The sequence below is a fragment of the Rhinopithecus bieti genome, unplaced genomic scaffold (genome assembly GCF_001698545.2).
Source record: "Rhinopithecus bieti isolate Rb0 unplaced genomic scaffold, ASM169854v2 scaffold_12049, whole genome shotgun sequence".
NCBI lineage: Eukaryota > Metazoa > Chordata > Mammalia > Primates > Cercopithecidae > Rhinopithecus > Rhinopithecus bieti.
In genome coordinates, this window is record NW_016807278.1 from 384,627 (window position 1) to 387,987 (window position 3,361).

The 3,361-nt window shown below is 35.6% G+C and overlaps 1 protein-coding gene and 1 long non-coding RNA gene across 2 annotated transcripts in view; one reads left to right on the forward strand and one right to left on the reverse strand.

Moving 5' to 3' along the window:
* Positions 1-3,361, reverse strand: part of LOC108535128 (zona pellucida sperm-binding protein 3 receptor-like) — a 38,276-nt gene that overhangs the window by 33,984 nt on the left and 931 nt on the right. The window lies entirely within an intron of this gene.
* The window catches only part of LOC108535129 (uncharacterized), a 26,459-nt gene that overhangs the window by 22,167 nt on the left and 931 nt on the right, over positions 1-3,361 (forward strand). Inside the window, exons 2-3 of the long non-coding RNA XR_001887136.1 lie at positions 1,937-2,019; positions 2,166-2,266. This is a non-coding gene — a long non-coding RNA (uncharacterized LOC108535129). The remainder of the gene's footprint in view (positions 1-1,936; positions 2,020-2,165; positions 2,267-3,361) is intronic.

The window sequence follows — 3,361 nt, forward strand, 5'->3', positions numbered from 1 at the left end:
GTGACAGACTGGATTAAGAAAATGGGGCACATATACACCATGGAATACTATGCAGCCATAAAAAAAGATGGGTTTGTGTCCTTTGTAGGGACATGGATGCAGCTGGAAACCATCATTCTTAGCAAACTATCACAAGAACAGAAAACCAAACACCACATGTTCTCACTCATAGGTGGGAACTGAACAATGAGATCACTTGGACTCGGGAAGGGGAACATCACACACCGGGGCCTATTATGGGGAGGGGGGAACGGGGAGAGATTGCACTGGGAGTTATACCTGATGTAAATGACGAGTTGATGGGTGCTGATGAGTTGATGGGTGCAGCACACCAACATGGCACATGTATACATAGGTAACAAACCTGCACGTTATGCACATGTACCCTAGAACTTAAAGTATAAAAAAAAAAGTACAGAAGCAGTAATTGCCTCATCTTGCATGGGAGAAATTTAAATTGTAAATTCAAGTTGTAAACAGGTAAAAAAACAGAAGTTCCTTCTCTGGAGCAACTGGGCAGCAACAGAGAAGACACTTATAAACATCAGTATTTGGATATTAATTGCCCTATACTTGTCATTAGATAGGACAACCAAAAACTCAGTGACTCAGAGCAGATAAAACTTTATTTTTCTTTCAAAACAGTTCATAGGCAAAAACCCATTCAGGATGGAAGGCAGTACTGCTCCACATGGTCAACTAGGGACTAGGGCCTTTTCTCCTTGTTGCTTTAATATCCCCTAGGATGCTGTCCTTCTCAACAAGGCAGAAGCTAGCTCTCAGGCACCCTAGCACCCTAGCTCTCAGCATTTCAGCCCTCAAGAGTATGAAAGAGGAAGGGGAGAGAAAGAAGTTTCCTTTTTAAGAAGGTGACAGGCAAGTTGCATTTATTGGGAGGTTGCTCCAAGGGAGGGACTAGTTGAGCAACCCTGTGCCCTGCTGATACTTAAAATGGTAGAAGAGGTTCTATTACTTAAAGTAAAAATAGAGGTTAACACAGGCAAACAATTACACTCTCTGTTATAGCCACAAGCTAATTTAAAATGCCTCACTGTCCCATCATGCTGCAAATTAGCCTGCTGCCAGTAAAATTTGTTCACATACACAGAACTTTAAATGAGATTATTTAGGCCTTGCTCTTAAAGAACAACTGCTGACCAATGATCATTAACAGAGGTTTGCAGGGAGCAAAATCATACTTCCCTATTCCAAAATAGCTCCACAGAGACAATAATGAATCTAGATGGAAAGAACAGGATTGCTATTTTAAAAAAACAGAAAACAATTTTAAAATTCTTTGGAAAATGTTAGAAAGTGTTCTTAAAAGAAATTGAAAAAGTCAGCAAAAAAACAATGAAGTCAAGGAAATCTCCAAAAAAGTGTTTGGAGAATTGAAGGTAAGAATGAAGACAGAATATAACTAAATTCAATAATTAACAAGGAGGTCCAATACCAAATGATTTTGGTTTCCATGAAAAGAGACAACAGTGAAGAAATGTTACTGAAAACATTTTATAAGAAAATTTCTCAGAATAAAAGAATATGAGTTTACAGAGTGAAAGAGCCCATCAAGAATTAGCATAATAAATGAAAATAAATCATACAGTAAAGTATACCAACGTGGTATTGTAGAACACCATGAGTAAAGATTGTATCCTAAAAGCTTCCAGAGTTGAGGAAAAATCAAGTCATAAATCAGGATGTCTTCCGACTTCTCAATAGCTGTATGGAATATATCAAAACAGTAGATAAATTCCTTTAAAATGAGAGGAAAAATAACACTTTACCCAGCCTGCTATGCCCAGGCAAACTATCAATCAAGTGTGAAAATAGTTTCAATCAAGTGTGAAAATAGTATCAATCAAGTGTGAAAATAGACGGTTTGAAGAATACAGGAGTTCACTCAATAGTTTACTTTCTATACATCATTTCTTAGGCAGTTCCTGGAGGATGTGCTCCAACAAAATGAGGAAATAAGAAAGAGAACATGAGTCAACCAAGTAAAGACAGGGCAGGAAGGTGAGTCTACAGATTTGAGAGCATCCATTGCTTGTTGTAGTGGGTAGCAGGCCCTGTCAATGTCCTGTCAGTATCACGAGGGCCCTGCCACTTTAGCACACTCTGAACAACTTCCAACTGCCTTTTATCTGTTTCCTTTTACACAGGCTTTTTCCACAACCATCGAAGGTTACTCTGATTTGCAATTAGCAGGATAAACTGAAGATAACACCTTACAGAAGCAGACCTCAATTAACAACTGGTGGAAGTATGTATAAATATCCCAGCTCCCTACCCTTAGCTATGATTACTCTGAGGTGCGAGTTCACCATCTTTACCAGTTTCCCTTGGGATGAGACTTCAGTCATCCTAACTAGCTTGCTAACATATCCTTTTTGGTTGCCTTTGTTTTCATATCTCACTGCCTTTCTCTCCTGGTGTCTTCTGCACCTCCTAAACAAATTACCTACGCTTTAATTCTTGTTTCAAGGTCTGTTTCTAGGGCTTTGGGAGAAAGGTACATGAGAATAAGAAAGGAATTGATAAAGCATATGATATCTCAAGATTTGGAACACATTTGGTAGACTGAAAAATCTCTTGCAGCATTTCGGAGAAAATGTAAATAGAAATATAGAAAACAAAACAAGCAAGCAAACAGACATTACTGGAAAAGGACATTATAGACAGCATGTTAAAACAAAAGAAAGGAAACATGCTCACAAAATACTATTTGGTATACTGCATAGTCATAACCTGTAAAAGTTATTATTGATGTAACCAAAATTATTCAATAATTATATTGAAAGAAAAAGGAAAAGCAGGTGGTATATTAGAAGATGATTAAATATCTGTAATCAATAGCAGCTAAAATGAATAATTTAAGAAAAACAGAAAAAACATATTATCTTAAAATATGAAGGTAAATATCAGAAAAAAATGTTGCAAGATATGACAGTGGTTCTCTGGGAGTAGGGAAAGGGAATTGTGTGCACCAGATAATATGCTAATTTGTTAAACATGAATATATCTTCATTTTAAAAATAAATAAAGTTGATAGGTCAAGAAATAGATGCATTTCTAACATGGTTTATAATTTATAGAATTATGCACAAAGTTAAAATCTTAAATGTGAAATTTAAATTTAAAATGGAAAGAGAAAAATGGATAATATAATGGAAGTAAGCTCTCTATACTTACCTTTATTGTTTTAATATTTGTTAGAATATATATATGTATTTATTTTAAATAATTTTAAAGGGATTTAAATGAAAGGATACATTAAAGAATAGAAGGATAATTTAAACCTATGTGAAAATAAGTCAACACTACTCCTTTATATTAGTAAAGAATGGTAAGAAAGGAA